Source organism: Chrysemys picta, chromosome 6 (assembly GCF_011386835.1).
Source record: "Chrysemys picta bellii isolate R12L10 chromosome 6, ASM1138683v2, whole genome shotgun sequence".
Lineage (NCBI taxonomy): Eukaryota > Metazoa > Chordata > Testudines > Emydidae > Chrysemys > Chrysemys picta.
In genome coordinates, this window is record NC_088796.1 from 63,343,956 (window position 1) to 63,365,716 (window position 21,761).

At 42.3% G+C, this 21,761-nt stretch overlaps 1 long non-coding RNA gene across 1 annotated transcript in view; it reads right to left on the reverse strand.

Moving 5' to 3' along the window:
- Positions 1-18,632, reverse strand: part of LOC135972383 (uncharacterized) — a 144,716-nt gene extending 126,084 nt beyond the window's left edge. The window contains exon 1 of the long non-coding RNA XR_010588813.1: positions 18,433-18,632. This is a non-coding gene — a long non-coding RNA (uncharacterized LOC135972383). The remainder of the gene's footprint in view (positions 1-18,432) is intronic.
- Positions 18,633-21,761: the final 3,129 nt, after the last annotated feature.

A 21,761-nucleotide genomic window follows, 5' to 3' on the forward strand; every position in this document is an offset into this window, starting at 1 on the left:
GCATATGCTGTAGGGAGAAAGGAGTTAATGCTTAAACAATAGGTATATCACAGACAAACTCTCCAAGGCTGATGGTGTTTTCCATTAAGGTAAATACACTGTAATATCATTTGTATTCTGAAAAAAATTCTTAAATTCATTTGTGAAGGTCACATGGACTAGAAAATTGTGAAAGGAAGGCACAATAGGTAATATATTGGTCAGACACGAACAAGACATCACTGATATGGTAAATGCTTGTTCCAAATTTATGGGCCAGCTAATCCAAAGGACACAGACAAAGGGAGTAATGGACAAAGTGGTGCTGGATGTTTTAACTCTAGAGGACAGACTATTTGGCTGTTACTAAGGCACATTCATACTGTCTGCAAGTAGTCACATCAGCACAAGTGATCAGAAAGATTAATGTTATATATGCTAAATATGAGATTACAAAAACAGTGAAGGCTGACAATGGACTGATTTAATTTTCTTGTAGAGACTTCATAGGGACAATTACTCTTGATGTCCATATTGGAAAGGGTCAATTATTTAAGGAAAACTGGGATGTCTCAGCTATTTTTGAGGCCAAATATAATTTAAAAGGTACCTTCATGTAAGACACATTAGATTTTCTAGCTCACATTCTAGGAAAAGCAGCTCAGTTATTCAGAGAGAAATAATAAAATAGCAATAAACAATGTACTAATGAATTCAACTTCCTTTTCCAGGATTAGACATTAAGGGATATCTTAACTAACTGCACAGCAAGAGACACATCAAAAGTTCAATAATATTTTAATTAATTTGTTTATTACCAATGTGATCACTAGTACTAGCATTTCATTGCTTTGTTAAAGCACTTCTATATTCAATGTAAAAAAAGTCTGTATTTCTCAAATACACTAATGTTCAGGGGTGAATACTTATGCAGATTGGAAATCTGTTTTAGTAAACATGATTCCAATATACTTATCAGAATGGGATATGTATTTGCCCTATCATTTACTGAGTAGGGCCCTAGACAGAGCACTTACTTTATAGATGGCCAGCAAGGGAAATTATTTTAGAATCAATAGACTAAAGACTTAGGGTTATGCGCTTTAAAGACTTCTGAAACTATTAAGAAATTGAGGGCTCTGACAAGAGGAGTTATTAATTTCTGGTCTCTTGAAGGTAAGAAAGACTGTTCCCCCTGGACACAGGTGTCTGATTATTACTCATTGAGATAAAGAAAATTGCTCAAGTTAATCTGTCCCTTTGTGTAGCTTGATGCAAAGTCCTCACCCCAACCCATCAACATCTTGGCTGCTGCCTTCTTTGATACTGAACGTGCAGTGTTGTGAGTCAGGAGGACTCTTCTGTTCCACTTTTGAGAATGCTATTTACAACAAATGCTGTCCAGAGATATTTCCATGATGAGCTTTCCAGAGGCTCATCTTCAGAGTAGTAAGAATGGAAACTTCCAGTAGATGACTGGACTTCAGTTTGCAGTGCTCTTTTATTATACTACTGATATTCCACTGATTTCCATGAAAATTGTAATTCAACCCTATGGCAGCCCACCCAGAGCAGTGATCTTGGGGCACGTCTTCACTACCTGCCGGATCGGCGGGTAGCAATCGATCTATTGGGGATCGACTTATCGCGTCTAGTGAAGACGCGATAAAATTGATCCCTGATCGCTCTGCAGTCGACTCCTGAAATCCATCGCAGCAAGAGGCGGAAGCGGAGTCGAAGGCGGAGCGGGAGCGGTCGACTCGCCGCCGTCCTCACAGCCAGGTAAGTCGACCTAAAATACACAACTTCAGCTACGCTATTCACGTAGCTGAAGTTGCGTAACTTAGGTCAACCCCTCCCGCCCCTAGCATAGACCTAGCCTTGGTGCCAGTCTTTAAACAGTTAATCAACACATATACTTTGGCTGGCTTTATCTTTAAACTAGTAAACACAACAGGTAACTGCTTGGTTACCCCACTTTAAAAAAAGGCTCTGACCTGGCCCCAGGGTTCTGGGTTAGGACAGAAGACAAACTCCATGCTCTAGCTCCATCCAGCATTCCCCTTGAGATGAAGGAGGTAAGCCTTCTTATTGCCTGCTATTTCCTGACTGATTAATATTTCTTCCTAGACCTTCTAGGCCCCTGGAGGACTAAGTGGGTTTTTCCTAGTGCTCCAATACCTCCAAAAGAGGCAAAATCCCTCCTGGGTGCTGTATCTAAGGCATGAGTGAATTAATTGGTTCCACACTTTCTTGGAATATCAAAAATTGGTGGTGTAATTTCAGGAATCTTTGCTACTCCAAGAGTTTTCACACCACGCCAGATTAACGTTATTGAAGTTACATGTATTCATGATCATCATCACACATGCCTTCAGCACATTAAAACCTCAAAGACCTAAAGATGTCTCCCAGGTTCATTTTTCTCTCTTATCTTTTGAAGGAGAAAAATAGTAGGAGGAAGATGTCTTTGTTTAACATATTTGTTCAGCTTTCATTTGTACAGTTAAAACTATTTTGCGAACAAAGAAATAAAATAGAATAACTTTGATAAGGCTATTCTAATTTGCTGCTGCTGGCAATGTTTGCTATGAAACAAGGATGGGTAGTCTGAGGGCATGGCCATTGATCCCCTCCTACACGTTGACCAGAAAAAGCTGGCACAGTGCAGGTGGTGTAGCAGGGACACCCTTTGAAAGGGCAGGGGAGTTACCACATCTCAAGCATGTGCTCCCACAGAGTTCCAGGGAAAATTCCAGTTGAGTCATGCAGAATTACTTCAGCTACAGCACTGCTTACTTGCAGTTACCCAAACACAAAAGCCACAAGTTCAATCTATTTGTAAGAACAAACTGAAAGATGAGGAGTTATGAATCATCATATTACCCAAGATGGCAGTTGAAAGGTCTCCTTTTTTAAACTGCCTTAAGTTTCATATTAATTTAAAACAAGATTTCTTTTACTAGTCTGTGCTTACAATGCAATTCCAAGTCCACCCTCAGAGAGTATCCAGTCACTGGACTAAACGTTAAAAAGGTCTCCTCCCCTCACTTCTCCAGTGGTTTTGTGAGGAATTAGGCAACCTATGAGCACACTTGTCAGATTGGGCTCTTCAGACAAGATAGGCACGGGAATACCTATCTTCCCCCAGTTTGTGGATTGCACTGGGTATTAGGCAGGAGATAGGTGCCTGATGCCTAGAGGAAGGCAGTAGTGTGCATGCCCAGAAGCAGAAACATAGGCACTTAGGGAAATTTTACAGTGGAAATTTAGGCACTGAGTGAGTTGCAGAGGAGTGTGGGTTTTGTGGATCAAAGTGATGCCTAAAACTGGGACTTAGGTTCCTAAGTCCTTAAGTCATTTCTGAAGATGGACCTTAGACTCCTAAATCACTCAGGTCCTTTGAAAATTGTACCCATAGTGCTTTTCTGAGGCACAATGTAGTTCTAGAGCTCCTTCTGGAGTAGTCCCAACATGGGCTTCAACACAGACTGGTGCCTTAACGGAACAATCAACCCCATCACAACTATTATGCTATAGTACTTCCAACAGGTAGAAAGTCTGAAAGCAATATGATGGCCATTTGCAAAAAATGACGACAAGATCTTTCGTGCTGTTGTTATGCTCCTATTTCTCTGAAAATTTACCTAAGGCCTTCAAGTTGTCCAGAAGTCTATATATTTATCCATGGAGAAGATGTAGTAAATAATCTTTTCCACCATTAATGTGTTCCTCATGTGAGCATGCTATTTTCTCATGATAGTTACTTTGATTATATATATTGTAAGAGGTACAGTGGGTATTGGAGTGAGAAAACATATGCATGTTAGCCCCGCCTCTACTCTACTTCCCTTCTTTTTTTCTCTGGCTTCTGTAAATTATATAACTGAGACTGAAGTAGCTATTAGTGTCTAAATCCTACAGAAATCTCAAAACCATGAAGCTGATTGAATTTTTTCCCAGGTGAGAGCTACTGATTTTGAGTGCCAATAGCATGTAAGTAACATATTTGAGAATTTGTCTCATTACCTCCAAGACACTTTAAGGAAGCTATGATGAAAAAAATAATTTGCTCCTTTTCCCCCACAATTAAGTATGAAACTTGATAAGAAAATGTCAGTGCTGGTAATGAGATGATTCCACTCAGTAATCTTTCCTGAATACTTGTCAGAGGTAAAATTTTACCATTTAAAGAGCTGATTGTGATGGGGCAGGAATTCAGAGTTGGTATAATCTGGGAGTGAAAAAAATGTAAGCAAAAATTATTGCTTAAACTAGCAGAGAGGAAACAAACAGATATCTGGATATATCATCTAGATTTATTGCCAACATATGCCTAAAACCAGCTTTTAGAAATATAGAAAGATTCTGTAGGTAGGTATTTTGTCTGCAGTAACAGTACACTTGTAACAGTACACTTGTGGGAATATCAGAAATCTGCCCAGTCTCAGAAATGGTTATTTCCTTCTAATGCTGTTTTTAATTCTTATGTATCTTCACTATGTTAAAAAACGCAATGTATTTTTATCCAAGAAGTCAGATGCAGGTTATAAAATGCTGAAACTAAAACTGCCTTCACTAAAAGAGATCATTTTATGTTAAATTAGTTTTATTTATTATGAGGAAATACAGGAAAAATAGAAGGAAAGATGATCTTTACTAAATGGTTATCACTTTTGGAAGAAAAGCACCACACCAATTGTGAGCTCAGAATGTATATTTTGAATGATGAACCAGTTAATTTTCTACTTGATATTGCTTTTTCTCTCTCTCTCTCTTTTTTAAAGTAGCCTGAACCAATTCCCTAAATCCAAATACACTGGAGGATTAGATTCTACCACCCTTGTTCATGTAAATGATCACCATAACCCTTAAGTAGTCCCATTCTGTGATTTCAAAGGGTCTTCTTGCAGAGTAAAGTGACTCTCAATAGGACTTAAGCATTTTTAAAATTTTACCCAGAAAGACCTAAAAGGTCATGTAGTGCTTTCCTTTGCCAAGTTATGATAACTTTCCACAATATACTTTCTACTGCTTAGCCATGTCTAATTTTAAATGTAGTTATTTAAATATTAGCTTTCTCCTCCCCACTCAGTAGTGTTATATTCACAGCATACAAACAAAGAGTTTAGATTAAAAACACAAAATAGTCTTTCTGGAAGGCTGCAATGTAACATTACTTTATTTCCTAGAATCTAGAACACACAGGAATCAAAAACACACACAGAAAGAAAGCAGGCTGCTCCATAAGGCAGAGAGACACAACTCACCCCACCTTGCTCTAGGCAGGCTCTTTGCAAACCCAGACCCAGACTGCATACTTCCCTACAGTGCCCTTAGCCTGTAAGCAGGATTTGGAAAACTCCAGAGAATTATAAAAGATAAGTTCTAATTTTAACACCTACACCATATACAGTATAGTTGGAAGCACTCTGAAATATTCACATGATAATGAAGCTCCCTTGTTATTTATGAAAATGTTCTTAGGGTTTCTATGCTGGTTAGCCAAGAAGAAATTCGCTTGCTGATCATGTAAAATAGAACTATACCTTCAACACAGCATCAAAGGGGCATATTAAGAGTTGTGGAACATCAGTGGAGGGTCAGGAATTCTCCTAGAGAAATTCAGGAAAGGAAGGAGCTAGTGGTGTAATGAAAGAATGAGGCACTATGTTGTGAGTTATTGAAAGGAAACAGGGGAATGGTCCTTACAGAGGCTGATCTAAACCTGAATCTCTATTGGGAAATAGATGAAGGCTTTGGGCTGATATTTATCTTGTGGGAACTGGTTCATCTATTCCTACTTAAGAGCCACTTGTTTTAAATAGTGGCATAGAAACGATTTAAGTATTTTGGTAAAACTCTGATGCGTGTTGAGCGCCAGCATTCCAAATTTGAAATACATACAGATTTAAAGAGCACCATTGTCTCTAACTCAAGACAATGAAAACAGCTCCTGTTGCAGCAGGCACTCAACACCACAGGTTCAAATCAAGCCCCAAGGGTCTCAAAGCTGGACACCCAAAAAGTGAGGTATCTGAAATTCTTGGGCACATGAAAATTCTTGTCTTAAATTACTCCACATATCTGAGATCCAAGGTGCAAATCTGAAGGCAGAATTCAGCTCTAAGTCAAAGGGTGCATTAAACAAAAATTTAAGTTCACTATTGAAGCCCACAACATTGCAGATAATGACCATGACCTTCCTTTAACACGTATAGCAAGATTTTAATTTTATTGCTCTGGCACTATATCTGAATGAATGAAAAACAGCCATTTTGGTTTTCTGTTTCAAATGGACCCAAGCTGACATCTTCAGTAGCTATTTCAGCCCTATAAAATTTTAAACAGTTATGAAATCTACAGATCACACATCATAATAGCACAGTTGTGTATTACTATAGGATTTCTTAAAAAGTACTGAGTGCAGACAGTCAGCTATATACATTCTAGTAGTGTCCACTACCTATGTATCAGTCCAAATATTTCTTTTCCATGACTCTACTTGTTCAAGGAAATCAACAAGGGATATACTTTACTTTTCCCACACAGTTTATTAACAGAACTGATTTTGAGGTTATGTTCCTTTTGTAAATTGCTTTGCTACGTAAGAATTTTATAAGGGACTGTATGTATGTGGGAAGAGGGGCATTACAAGCAGTTGATTAATAATATTGGTAACTGGAATCAAATAATTAAGTGGGCATTAGAATCTCATTAATGTCTTTAATTAAATTGACAAAATTGAAATACTATACACTGCATAATCTGAAGTAGACTGTAATGAAACTGCTGAGACTTGTTTTCAGGAATTAATATGTAGCCCTGCAGAATAAATGGTGAATTTTTATTTCCTGCATATTAAAAAGTAATATGATTTTTAAAGATTGAGAAACAGGATGGTTTTTCTATTAAACATAGAAACTTGATTATTTAAAAAGGTCAATATTTTCCTGAGAGAGAACACGGGAAAATGTAAAATGCCATGTATTAAAAATAAGGATTACAAAATATTTCATTTACAGAAGACACTAGTACATTAGTAGGATAAAGCATCTTAAAGGCCTCTTGAGTGAATATTCAGAAATAACTAAAATCTGTATATTGTCATTTAGATTATGACTACAAAACTCTAAAACAATATGCAGTGAGCAACTACATCTCTACCCCGATATAACACGACCCGATATAACATGAATTTGGATATAATGCGGTAAAGTAGCGCTCCAGGGGATCAAAGCAAGTTCAATATAACGCGGTTTCACCTATAACGCGGTAAGATTTTTTGGCTCAAGGACAGCGTTATATCGGGGTAGAGGTGTAATAGAATCCTTTTAATAGCTAGAGGAGCTTTACCATTTTTTTTTTTTTGGTAATTGTCTCTTGACAAACAGATGAGCAAAAAGAGTTATTTTTACTTACATTTATTAGAAGAAGTGTGTATTCAGTCATTTTCTTTTTACTGCTTTCCAATTGAGGGCTCATCAGTTGGAAGCAACAGGAGAGGAGAGAGACCTGGTTGTACAGGTTGATCACAGAAGGACTATGAGCCAACAATGTGATGTGGCTGTGAAGAAGACAAATGTGATCCGAGGCGGTATTAGGCGAGTCATGTCCAAGAGAGATAGAGAACTATTAATGCCATTATACAAGGCACTTGTCACCCATGTTCTAGAAAGATTAATTTAAACTGGTGCAGAGAAGAGCTACCAGTATGATCAGGAAAATGGAGGGCATATCCTATGAGAAGAGACTGGAAGAGCTTGGCTTGTTTAGGCCTGGTCTACACTAGGCGTTTATGTCGAAGTTAGCGCCGTTACATCGAATTAACCCTGCACCTGTCCACACTGCGATGCTATTTAGTTCGACATAGAGGTCTCTTTAATTCGACTTCTGTACTCCTCCCCGACGAGGGGAGTAGCGCTAAATTCGACATGGCCATGTCGAATTAGGCTAGGTGTGGATGGAAATCGACGCTAATAGCTCCGGGAGCTATCCCACAGTGCACCACTCTGTTGACGCTCTGGACAGCAGTGCGAGCTCGGATGCTCTGACCAGCCACACAGGAAAAGCCCCGGGAAAATTTGAATTGGAATTCCTTTTCCTGTCTGGCCAGTTTGAATCTCATTTCCTGTCTGGACATCGTGGTGAGCACAGCAGCACTGGCAACGATGCAGAGCTCTCCAGCAGTGATGGCCGTGCAGTCTGTGAATAGAAAGAGGGCCCCAGCATGGACTGATCGGGAAGTCTTGGATCTCATCGCTGTGTGGGGCGATGAGTCCGTGCTTTCCGAGCTGCGATCCAAAAGATGGAATGCAAAGATCTACGAGAAGATCTCTAAAGACATGTCAGAGAGAGGATACAGCCGGGATGCAACGCAGTGCCGCGTGAAAATCAAGGAGCTGAGACAAGGCTACCAGAAGACCAAAGAGGCAAACGGACGCTCCGGATCCCATCCCCAGACATCCCGTTTCTACGAGGCACTGCATTCCATCCTCGGTGCGGCCGCCACCACTACCCCACCAGTAACCGTGGACTCTGAGGATGGGATAGTGTACACGGCCGGTTCCTCGGACATGTTAGGGGACGGGGAAGATGAGGAAGGAGATGAGGAGGGCGAGGCAGTCGGCAGCGCTCACAACGCTGATTTCCCTGACAGCCAGGATCTCTTCATCACCCTTACAGAGATCCCCTACGAAGCGTCCCCAGCCGTTACCCCGGACACAGAATCTGGGGAAGGATCAGCCAGTAAGTGTTGTAAACATCTAAACATTTATTTTTAACAAAACAGGAATATTAACAATTAAAAGAATGGGTTGTTCATGATTACTGTGCCCTAGGCGCTTAACGGTTTAGTCATGGGCAGTGCAAGTTTTGAAAAAAAATCTAGCAATGTCCGGTTTTCCGTGATTGTCCTGCACAAGCCGCTCTACTGTTTATTCCCTGCTACTGCAGCTACAGTAAAATGCGGTCTATATGTCCGGGGATAGAGCAGTAATCCTCCTGGGACATCTCGATGAAGCTCTCCTGGAGGTAATTGGAAAGCCGTTGCATGAGGTTCCTGGGGAGAGCGGCCTTATTGGGTCCTCCGAAGTACGACACGTTGCCGCGCCACGAGACTATCAAGTACTCGGGAATCATTGCTCTGCACAGCAGGGCGGCATACGGCCCTGGTCTTTGGAGGCTTTCCCGGAGCATTCTCTCTCGCTCTCAGAGATCCTCATCAGGGTGATGTCGCCCATGGTGACCTGCTTTGAATTAGGTAGGGGAATGTTAGTGTTGGGACTACTTGCCCGTTCCTTTACAGAACTGTAACCGCTGGTTTGTAGCCACGCGGTGGAGGCGGGAGAGGGGCAGCCGAAAGGGATCGTTCCCGGGGACAGCCGCGAGGGGGTGGGACAGGGGCAGAGTTCCCGCTTGCCGGATTGCTGGCAGCAGGAACTGACATTGCTTTAAATGTGAAATGAGGCCAGTGGTAATATAAAAGTTTTAAACTGCTACAAGTCTACGGCTTACCATGTCTGCCTGCAACAGAAATTCCGTTGTGCTGCCCCGCTTCTCAAATGTGCTGTGCAAGACCCCAGGCACTGAATGCGAAGGCCGAGAATTCGACCTTGTGCTGAGTGGGCATGTGATAGGTGCTGTGCATGGTCTTGTTCACAGAGAAAGACTATGTTCTTTGTTCACAACTACATTTATCTTTCTGAGGAATTCACTCCCTTTTTCCCATTTCCACAGCCCCATCTGCGACTGTCTCACAACCTAGCCTGGCATCACACTCCCAGAGGCTAGCGCGGATTAGGCATAGGAAGAAGAGGACACGGGAGGACATGTTCTCTGAGCTTATGGCCTGTTCCCAAGCCCAGGCAGCACAGCAGACCCAGTGGCGGGAGAACTTGACCCGAATGCACCAAGCAAACATGGATCGGGAGGAGAGGTGGCGGCAGGAAGACCAGCAGGCGACTCAAACGCTGCTTGGACTACTGAGGGAGCAAACAGACACGCTCCGGCGCCTTGTGGATGTTCTGCAGGAACGGAGGCAGGAGGACAGAGCCCCGCTGCAGTCCATCTCTAACCGCCCTCCCCCGCCACCAAGTCCCATACCCACCTCACCCAAAGTGCAAAGAAGGAGAGGCGGCAGAGTCCCTGCTAACTCTCACTCCACCCCTGCAGAGAGCTCTAGTAGCAGAAGGCTCTCATTTAGGGTGACCAGACAGCACATGTGAAAAATCAGGACAGAGGGTGGGGGGTAATAGGAGCCTATATAAGAAAAAGACCCAAAAATCGGGACTGTCCCTATAAAATCGGGACATCTGGTCACCCTACTCTCATTCCCCAAAATTTGAAAAGTTCTTTCCTTCCCGCCTGACACAAGCCCCCGTCCAAGTTTCACCTCCCAGTTCCATGTGTAGTTGATAATAAAAAATACGTTTCTGTTAACTACTGTTTCAATCATGTTCTTTTGGAGGAGGAGGGGAAAGGGGGTTGGTAATTGGACAGGACAGTCACCTTTGGCAGGGTACATAGGCGGGGGCAGGCACAGCAGCAGGGCACATACACAGTGCAGTGATGCAGTGACTAGTTACCCTGGTTAGTCTGGGAGGTTGTTTTCATGTTATGTGGTGGGGGGTGGGTTGCTCTGTGACTTTGTGGTGGGGGAGGGCAGTTACAGATCTTAAGCGGCGGTCCTTAGGCAGGATCACAGAGCCACACAGCAGGGGATCTGTAACCGTCCTCCCCCTGCCACAAAGTCACATAGACCCCCCATACACACAGTCCTGATCAGGAGGGGTGACAGGCTCCGTTGAAACAACCATCCCACCGCAGCGGAGCCTGTCAATCCTTGAGTTTAGAAGCTGCATTCGCGTCACTACACTACACCCGCTCCGCACCACAGTCTGCGTCCCAGTTTTAAAAAATTCCCGCGAAAACAGTATTAAAGAAAACGATGTGCATTAACAAAGTAGAACTATTTTTATTTCGAAACGTGTGTTGGAAGGGGGGTGAAGGGGGTATGTAACTGGATAGGATAATCAACATTAACTGGGTAAAGAAACGGGGGCAGGTTTAGCTTCTCTGTACACAAACTTTAAAGTCACAGGTTACCCTGCTCACTCAGGAACTTTGCTTTCAAAGCCTCCCGGATGCACAGCGCTTCCCGCTGGTCTCTTCTAATTGCCCGGCTGTCTGGCTGTGCGTAATCAGCAGCCAGGCTATTTTCCTCAACCTCCCACTCCGCCATAAAGGTCTCCCCCTTGCTCTCACAGAGATTGTGGAGCACACAGCAAGCTGCTATAACAATGGGGATATTGGTTTCGCTGAGATCACAGCGAGTCAGTAAGCTTCTCCATCTCCCCTTGAGACGGCCAAAAGCACACTCCACCACCATTCTGCACTTGCTCAGCCGGTAGTTGAAGAGTTCTTTTTCACTGTCCAGGGCGCCAGTATAGGGCTTCATGAGCCAGGGCATTAGCGGGTAGGCTTGGTCCCCGAGGATGACTATAGGCATCTCCACATCCCCAACAGTTATTTTGTGGTCCGGGAAGTAAATACCTTGTTGCAGCCATCTAAACAGACCAGAGTTCCTGAAAACACGAGCGTCATGAACCTTGCCCGGCCATCCCACGTAGATGTTGGTAAAACGTCCCCTGTGGTCCACCAGTGCTTGCAGCACCATGGAAAAGTAGCCCTTTCGGTTAATGTACTGGGTGGCCTGGTGGTCCGGTGCCAGGATAGGGATGTGAGTTCCATCTATGGCCCCACCGCAGTTTGGGAATCCCATCGCGGCGAAGCCATCTATGATCGCCTCCACGTTTCCCAGGGTCACTACCTTTGGCAGCAGTACATCAACGATTGCCTTCGCTACTTGCATCACAACAACCCCCACGGTAGATTTGCCCACGCCAAAGTGGTTCGCGACTGACCGGTAGCTGTCTGGCGTTGCAAGCTTCCAGAGGGCTATGGCCACTTCTGTACACTCAGTGCAGCTCGCAACCGGGTGTCACTGCGCTTCAGGGCAGGGGACAGCAACTCACAAAGTTCCAGGAAAGTTCCCTTCCGCATGCGAAAGTTTCGCAGCCACTGGGATTCATCCCAGACCTGCAGCACTATGCGGTCCCACCACTCAGTGCTTGTTTCCCGTGCCCAGAATCGCCGTTCCACGGCATCAACATGACCCATTGCCACCGTGATGTCCTCGGCGCTGGGTCCCCTGCTTTCTGAGAGGTCTGTGCTACTCTCAGACTTCAGGACATCACCGCGGTGCCGTAGCCTCCTCGCCTGACTTTTCTGCATCTGCCTCAGGGAAAGGTGGAGGATAAGCTGCGAGGCGTTGAGAGCGGCCACAACTGCAGCGATGGTCTCAGCGTGCTCCATGCTCGCAGTGCTGTGGCGTCCGCGCTGTCAATGACTGGAAAAGTGCACGAACTGATTTCCCGCCGGCGCTTTCAGGGAGGGAGGGCGGGAGTGATGGACGGATGACGACAGTTACCCAAAAGCACCCTCGAAACATTTTGTTACCCAGAAGGCATTGCCGGCTACACCCAGAATTCCAATGGGCAGAGGGGACTGTGGGAACTGTGGGATAGCTGACCACAGCGCACCGCTTCGAATGTCGACGCTTTCACCGTTAGTGTGGACGCACAAAGTCGAATTACTGTCCTTAGTGTGGACACACACGTTCGACTTTTCAATATCGATTCCAAAAATTCGATGCAAGTAAAATCGAACTACTCTCGTAGTGTAGACAAGGCCTTAGTCTAGCCAAAAGAAGGCTGAGAGGGATATAATTGCTCTCTATAAACACATTAAGGCAGTAAAAACAGAGAGGGTGAAGAGCTATTTAAGCTAACTGACAATGTTGGCACAAGAACAAATGAGCTTAAACTGGCCATGAACAAATTCAGGCTGGAAATCAGAAGATTTCTAACCATCAGAAGGGTGGGGTTATGGAACAGCGTCCCAATAGGAGTTATGGGGGCAAAGGATTTAATTAGTTTTATGAAAGAGCTGAACAAATTTATAAGTTTAATTGTATGGCAGGTTGCTTATGATAGTGGGGGTTAGGGCTTACCAGTCTTGGGACTCACTTCCAGTTTAGTCTTATGTTCCTAAAACTCATGCTTCAGGGTTTCAGCAGGCCACCAACAGATGTCAAGGATGGATTCTCCACCCTCAAAATGTATTTTTCTGAATCATCAGGGTTGGCTACATCTGGAGATGGGACATTGGGCATGGTGAGCCAGGGCTCTGAGTTTGTACTGACAATTCTCTCTTTCAGGTGCTTGGCTGGCTAGTTCTTGCTGACTGAGTCAGGGTCTAACTGATCACCATATGTTGGGTCAGGAAGAAATTTTCCCCCAAGTCAGATTAGCAGTGACCTTCGGGACGTGGGTTTTTTTTTTTGCCTTTATCTGCAGCATGTGGGTGCGGATTACTTGCCAGGATTATCTAAGTATACCTTATTTAATCATTTCCCTGCCATTTTATGGGCTTTGCGCGCTGGTGCATCTTGGTCCCTCCTATACTCTGTCTGTGGCACATAATAGTCTAGTCTCCTGTCGGTCTCATTTACTTTGGTCATATTTCAGTTGTTGGGTGGTATTGGTGGCCTGTGGTATAGAGGAGGTCAGAGTAGATGATCTAGTAGTACCTTCTAGCCTTAAATATTATGACTCTATGACCATAGTGCCAGAATTTCACCCACACAGTCTAGAAAGTTACTTGATCTGAAATTCTATCCTTTCCCCAGTCATTTGGAACTTCTAGGTAAGTGGCTCTCAACCTTTCCAGCCTACTGTACCCCTTTCAGGAGTCTGATTTGTCTTGTGTACCCCAAGTTTCACCTCACTTAAAAACTACTTACCTACAAAATCAGATATGAAAATACAAAAGTGTCACAGCACACTAGTACTGAAAAATTGCTTACTTTCTCATGTTTACCATATAATTATAAAATAAATCAATTGGAATATAAATTTGTACTTACATTTCAGTATATAGTACAGGGGTCGGCAACCTTCGGCATATGGCCCATCAGGGTAATCTGATTGTGGGCTGCGAGACATTTTGTTTACGTTGACCGTCCACAGGCACGGTCCACAGGCACGGTCTCCCACAGCTCCCAGAGGCTGTGATTCACCATTCCTGGCCAATGGGAGCTGTGGGAAGCAGCACGGGCCACAGAGACGTGCTGGCCGCCACTTCCTGCAGCTCCCATTGGCTGGGAACGATGAACCACTGGGAGCTGCGGGCAGGTCAATGTAAACAAACTGTCTCACGGCCCGCCAGAGAATTACCCTGATGGGCCATGTGCCGAAGGTTGCCGACCTCTGGTATAGTATATAGAGCATTATAAACAAGTCATTGTATGGAAGTTTGTACTGACTTCACTAGTGCTTTTTATGTAGCCTGTTGTAAAACTAGGCAAATAAGTAGATGAGTTGATGTGCCCCCTGGAAGATCTCTGCATACTCCCAGGGGTACGCTAACCCCTGGTTGAGAACCACTGTTCTAGATCTACTTCTTTCAATGGTTTCCAATGATAACATCTAAAAATTCAAGCAGCTATGTATTAGAGAAAGGAATGAGAAAAGTTTTGCTCATAATATTTCCAGGGATATCTGCTCCTTGGAACTGCTCTCTCCAACACTAATATATTGGTTTGTATCTGCCTGTCTAGTACTGGAGAGAATATGTTTTCTCATTTTAGCATCTGACTTGAAAAGAGAGTAAAAGTCCTGCTTGCTACTACTACTGACAATTCATGGAACTGAAGGTCATGGCTTTGGTACTCTGTGTTGCCTTAATGGTGGGTGTGGTATCCTGTTTGGTTTATCTGCGAATTTACAAAAGATGAATTACTGTGCCTAATTGCTTCCAGTGGTGTATGAGGAGAAGAGCATGTGATAATATTAACAGTATCACATTTCCTCCCTACATGTGCAAATAATGTGTTACCATTTAATTAATCCATATCCCTGAAGGGCAGTCATTTAAAAAAAAATTCTATAAGAATTCTGCATGACACTCTTTCTTTCTAAGGTACTTACATAGTATCTGAGACCCTCACAGTCCTTTACTTGTGTTTATTCTTACTACACCCCCATAAAATAGCTGGGGAAAGGGAGACACAGGGGGGAAGCTAAGTATAGCCGTCTAATAAACTCCCAACTTTCTTTACATTTTTCTGTCTGAATTTTCTCTCCCAGTCAATTTTCCTCAGTTCTGGGAAATTTGAAGCACCAAGTATATGTATTACTGGTTGTGACAGTCCTGTGTTTGCCCATACTGAATAATCAGGTCATGATCACAGGTCTATAGGCAATCACCAACTTCCAACCCACTGATTAATTCATCTTTATTCAACATAATGAGATCCAAAATAGATTTACCTGTGTTCGGTGTAATATCTTGTGTTAGAAAATAATCAATAATTTTAGAAACTCTACTGATGTTTTACTACTGGCTGTATGACACCCACAAAACCAGTTTTGGTTTCCACACCTTACAGACAGGTGCTCAAGGAGTAACTTCTGTTCTTTCCTTTGATTCAGTAGTCATCTGTAAGAGACCCCCACCAGTAACCCCTCTCGGGCTTTATTAGTTGTCACATTGAATGATATGCATTAAAGATCCTGTGGTCATCAGTTATCTAATCTCTAAAACAGATAACAGTGTCTTGAACGTAGAGTGCCATCCCCCCCCACCACATGCACACCTCTTATACCCACTCTGTCTTTCTGAAATAGTATATAACTAGTGATTTTACAGGTCTAATCATATGAATCATCCTACCAGATTTCAATAATACTTATTTTCTTATCAATGAGAACCTGAAATTCCTCTTGTTTGTTACCCAGACTCCTAGCTGTGGTATATAAGCAATTGAACATTTTTTTTCTCTTCACATTCTTTGCCCCGGTGGTTCAATTTGGTGGCAATCCACTGAGTCTGAGTTTGTAATGTATTTGCCGTCTTAGCATCCTCTGATTGTGCTGTTTAACACCCTCTTGGCTGTTCCAGCTTGTATCCAACTAAGATTAGGCTCATTAGGCTCACAAGATGTCCCATTTGTATAGCCCCCTATTTCACTGGAAAGTAGCCCCGTGGTCCAGTAAACCAAAACTTTCAGCTTCACCCCAGTTGTTTAGCCACCAATTCACCCGCAGTATTTTCTGCCTTATACTTTCTGCCTATACTATTTGCTGTGCACTTTTATTCACATTCTATGACTACATCTGCTGGCAATTTTAACAAATAATATTGATTGAACTTCTTTGTGGGTTTCCTCCAGCTCCCACTGAAATACAAAACATCATTATTTACTACCATGCTATAACTCTGAACTTAATTACCGTAGCATGTCTATTGGTCTTCAATTATCTTGTTTTCTAATCTTTCCCCAGAACCCTGCAAAACATACAGTAATCACACATCTAATGGATACAATCCATCTGAATACACATAATGGAAAACTAAATAAAGTGTACTCCTCAAGCTCTTCTTTCAGACCACAGTTACTTCAGCACATTAACAACAGACCCAAGAAAGGGAGATAAGGGTTTTGTTTGTTTTGAAATTGCTGCTGAATCCGCAAGTTGCCCTGTGAGAAAATTGTGAAACCCATTAGCAGAAGGTCAAATCTATATTTGTAGAAACCACGCAACACCACAGTAAATACCATGTTTTGGGGAGGAAAATGAATAAAAAGGAATTGTTAGGGCAACATATGTGGTAATTCAAACAGAAAAGAACAGTGCAAAAGTAAACTAATAAGAAATAAATCGTAATGTACAATGCAGCAGCAAGCTTTCTAGGAAAGATCACTGAACAACATTATGAAAAAACTACTTTTCTTAAGGCTGGTCCACACTAACCCCCCAGTTCGAACTAAAATATGCAACTTCAGCTACGTGAATAACGTAGCTGATCACGTAGCTGAAGTCAAAGTATCTTAGTTCGAACTAGAAGGTACTTACCGCGGGTCCACACGCGGCAGGCAGGCTCCCCCGTTGACTCCACGTACTCCTCTCGCAGAGCAGGAGTACTGGTGTCGATGGCAAGCACTTCTGGGATCGATTTATCGCATCTAGACAAGACACGATAAATCGATCCCAGAAGATCGATTGCTTACTGCCGAACCCGGAGATAAGTATAGATGTACCCTTAGAACTAACCTTATGCATTCAGCACCTTTCAGGTATCACAACTAATCCAAGATTAAAGTGGTCAAACAGTTACATGTTTACTGCACAGTTACAAGCTGTGAACTCCTTTAAAGTTCTATAAGTCAAGAACAAAAAAATCATTCTGCAACCCTTAGAAAGACAATAGCTCTTGAAGATAAATGGGGAAAGACTGTCCAGTATTATTCACACCTATGCAGTTGCAAATTGCACAAAGTGACACCCAACATTTTGGAACAATGCTTTGAACTCATGATAGGATTTATCAGTTGTAAACTCCTGTTAATACGCAATCAATATACTGATGTTTATTTGCTTTTTTTAGGAATGAGCTTCTGACAAAGTGAGCTAACTGAAAAGGGTAGTACTCAAAGAGGCTATGACCAAGTTGCCATTGCTGATAAGACATCTGTTTGCATGATTGAAAAACAAACAAAAAGACCCTACTTCTCCAACTGCTTATGTACAGCATTGTATTTTTTCTATTGCATTATTTATAGACTACCTATAATTGATCTGTGCTATATAGGATGACAGATTGGATGGTCTCTTCTGGCCTTACAAGTTATGAATCTATGAATGATACAATAAACTGTATATTATTAAACAATTATTCGGACATTAATGGCTAACAAGCAATTAAATCAATAATGGTCATACTTTACAGATACTTCTAGTGGTGGACAAGGACGGTAAAGTACAGGACGATGGCAAGTTTTGAAATTGTTGTTGTGTTTCCCCTCCCCAACTACCAAAAAATAAACAAAGCAAGAAACCTTATTCATGATGAGTGTATCATCATGCCTGCGTCATGCTCAGAAAATGTCATGCACTTCAGTTTAAATGTTGGGAGACACTGAACTTAAAAATGCATTGCAGTTCTGCACTGCTTTCCTTGAACATCTTTTCTAACATCTTTTCTTCTCAGTTTTCTTATATGAAAGGCAATAAAGTAGAGTCCTAAAAGATGCCCTCCCCCCTTAGGCAAAATTCTTACTTTGATGGGAGTATTCTCTGAATAAGGACTGCAGGATTTGACTACTTTGTATTCTTTACATACATTTGTAGGCAAACTATCTGATCAATTCTCATCACAATACTCATCACTTTTCTTCCTCTCTCCTCATAGGGAAACAGCTGTTTGACATTTGTTAGCTTTCCCCACCATATATCTTCATAAGCATACCATCTGTACAGTGCTTAGCTTTTATTGTTCATCTCCATAAGACAACTCTGGATGCTCAGAATTCACTGAGTTCCTCCTTACCTGTTCATCACAAAAATCTGCGACAGGAAATAGAAATTCAATCTTCTATACTTCTTTACGAGTAAAGCAAAAGAGTCTGCTTGATTCTTATCAGTTTTCTCTGCATGTCTTGGTAAGAGGACCAGACAGTACTTGTCAGCTTTCTTGTATTCTCATTGTAAGAAATACATCCATGAGGTAGTATTCATCGGTTTCTCCTTGCAACATTTGCAATGAGTATTTATTGACATATGAAATGCCATCTGGTGACAGAATTGGGGAATGCATTTCAGAACAAAGAGATTTCCTATGCAAAGTTAATGTGACTTAATCTTACATCTCTCATGGATCTAACCAGTCATTGTTAACACAATGTGGAGGAAATGTCCAAACATTTTCAATGTAAGTGAAATGAAGCTGCATTTCAGATTATATTGGATGGGATTAAGTAACTGGATTAATAAAATAAATTTACTTTTCATCTTGTTAGTTTTTTTAATCTCTTTTCTTCTTCCACTTCTTTCCTAACCTCTTTAAATTCCTTTTAAATTGTTACTCTACCCTTCTCATCTTTCCTATTATAGATTTGTTTTCCTCATATGATTTCCCGTTTTCACTTGAGTTTGTTACGTCTGTTCCTCTTCCTCCCTTCAAGTATTTTCCTTCAAATCTTTTAAACCCATTTGCTTAATGTCTCTTCTTTCCATTCTGCTCTGTCCATTGGGTCTTATGCTCATTTTATCTCACTTCCAAATCTTTTTCTCTGTTCCCCATTTGATCTACACTACACTCGCTCTGCATCTTTCAGACTTTCCCTCTGTCATTCTATTTTCTTCCTCTTCTCCCTCAGCTCCAGAATGTCCTCAGTCTGCTTCTGCACAACACCTAATTAGCCTCAGTTTCCCCGTCTTGTGTCACCCTCTTCCACATTTCACACAAACAATCATCCCCCTCCAGGTTTGTCCCAGATTCCTCCTTGACTCCAAGATATGCCCCATCCCCCAGGTTCCCCCATAGCCCACCTTAACCTTACAGAGAATGCTGTGCCATACGGGCTGTGCTGCTTCCTCCACCCCAACTGTCAAGAGGGAGGTAAAGCAGCACATGTAACTGTGATTATCGTGCTCAGGCAGAAGTAACTGAATGTTATTCATTGGATTCCCTGCTATGAATGAGTTGAGGAATTCTGTGAGCACTGACTTTCAAGTAGAAAAGCAACAGATACCTGGATAAAACAACAGATTCATGATCACAGTGTGTTTCTGGTAAGCTGAGAGCTCTGCCACACAATTTGCTGTGTATTATGTTGAGATTTTTGGTTTTCAGTCAGCAATGCAACCTCTGTCTGAAGTGAGATGTTAATAGAGCCAAATTGTCTAGAGTTTGCCATGTTATAGTTGTGACAGCTAAAAGATGTTTTTCTGTCAATACACAAATACACAAATGCAGATTTTTGATTTTTGAAAAATACAGCAGAGTAGGACAAGATTTTTAATCGTCACCATCTTATCCCATTATTACTCAGACCATATACTTGAAACACTATATAGACTTCTATTTGAGAAGGTAATGATAATGCTACTGCCTCTGGAATACCTATTGATGTTAAAGAGAGAGAGATAGGGGTTAGGACAGAAAATGAAACCTGATAGGCTCATAGCAAAAAAAATAGAGTAAAAATCAGATTATTATCCTCTAGCTCAGACTTTGTATTCCTTCAAGTTCCATAGGCATGAGTTGATGTTTTGCCTATGTCTCAATTTGAAATTGTAGATTTTGATGAGTCAATTAATTGTTTTCAGCTCACACAACTTATTTTTATGTGAAATTATTCACGTGCTGTCTTCTAGTTTGTAAAGTATGAAATATCTCCAGGTGGCTTCTACTAAGAATGATCTAGGTCAGTCAATACAGACTTTTCTTGCTCCTGGTGCAGAATTCTGAAAAGGTTAAACTTATGCCATTCATACTGAATTTCTTATGAGGGCTATTTACTGCAGAATGTCATACAGTATCACTTGTTAGCATTTTTTTAAAACTACTTAGTACTGAAATACATTTTCTTTAATTTTTACCCCCCCAAAATGAGATACAGAGCAGAAAATGTGGAGAAAAGAAATTCTAAATTTGGCAAACTGTTAATCTAAACCAGGAATGGGATACATGGCGGGCACTGTGATGGAAGTCAGGGAAGGCATTAAGTACAGGCTGCATAGCTGGCCTCTTTGGGTGCCAATTCTATAAAGAAGCCTCCTGCCCAATAACCTTCTCACCTTATGCCACTGGTGCAACTACATCTATGCCCCTTTAAGAGTGTGCTGCCACCTTGAAATAGCATTAACTGAGAGCTGACAGACTGCAGCAGCTCCAGATTGGCTTATAATCAGCACACCTGTTGGGATGACTATGTTCAGAGAATGGGGCTGTGTTAGGGAGTCTGGTGCCCCCTCAATGGCACATCCAATCCCCACTTTACTAGCAGCATCCAAGGATGGGAGTCATCACACCAGTATAGCACTGATCTACTCTCCTTCCCCTCTCTCCTCCCCAAATATGAAAGGGAGTGGGATACCTAAGGCAGAAAAAAATCTTGCAGAAGCCCTGTTGGAAGGTCAGAGAGATAAAATTATTTTCTCCTTCCATTCCTCTTGTGTCACTCCCTATAAACTCAAAATCTAAATACTGAGTGGGGCTATCAGGTGTAGAAGGGGAAACTGAAGGTGTGCAGGGTGCAGGGGCAATGCCAGCAGTAGAAGAGGGAGGGCTTGGTAAGGACGAGGGTTATATGCAGAGAAACCTGTATTGAAAAGTCCCAGGCAGTACACTGGACAGAAGTCTGAGGTGGGTTGCCTAGTCCCTCTGTGCCATGGCATCAGTGTTTGAAAGGCTCCCCACAGCACTGCTGCCCCTCAGCTACATTGTGCACTGAAGCAGGAACACAGAAGAAGTCCTTAGAGGAGAGAGAGAGACATCAGTACTCAGGGACCAGGACTCCACACCATAGGCCCCTGCTTTGAATAGCCCCAATCAACCTAACAATCCCTCTTTCCTGCACATAGCACCTCTCAAGTCTCTCACAAATCCTTGTTTTCCCATGCTCTTCCACATTCCCCCTCTCTACCCATGTTCCCCATATCTCCTCCAACAACAGAAAGCAGCATGGTAGGGAGTAGCCATGTGTGAGGTGCAGAGAGCACGCACAAGTCCCATAATGATAGCCTGGGGAAAAAAATGCCATTTAATCAATCCAAATAACTAAGTCTAATTATCTTCAGGAAGGCAAAGCATTGTGGAGTGGAAATTTCAACAGAGTAAATATCTCAGACTTGTGCCAAGTTTCTGTAAGGCAG